Below are 511 nucleotides of genomic sequence, written 5' to 3'. Positions count from 1 at the left end.
TCAGGTAAAGAGCAGAGATCAAGCCATCTATCTAGGAAGTCTACCTAATATGGGTTACAAGATATATGGAGAAACATTTGTTAAGACTTCCAAGAATGCTCAGAAGGATAAGCAAGCTGCTTCTACTCAGACAACAGCAACACCCTCACAGATCTCCAAGGAGATGATCTTGAATTTGCTGATGAGAATAGATGGAAAACTCACTGACCAAAGTGCCAGAATAAAGAAAATTGAAGAAAGCTATAAGAGTTGGGAAATTTGATAAAGGACAAAAGGAAATCCCCTTTAGGTTCTGCAACTGAACATGCTCCTACAGCACCAAGTCCAACTCCAGCAGAACAAGCAAGTGAAAGTCCTGATTTTCAAGCTGAAAGCAATGAGCCAGAACTTGATCTAGCAAAGAAACTGCACACTCCTGAACCTGAACTTGAAGAAAAGGATAGTGCAAACACAAAAGTGATTGGGTCTCAACTACATGAGGAAACACAAGAAGCTATGTCTTTCCCACCAA

Source organism: Theobroma umbraticum, unplaced genomic scaffold, assembly GCF_002168275.2.
Source record: "Theobroma umbraticum cultivar Fairchild unplaced genomic scaffold, ASM216827v3 scaffold_4.1, whole genome shotgun sequence".
NCBI lineage: Eukaryota > Viridiplantae > Streptophyta > Magnoliopsida > Malvales > Malvaceae > Theobroma > Theobroma umbraticum.
The sequence above is the reverse complement of the archived record's forward strand: the minus strand, read 5'-3'. Positions refer to the sequence as shown.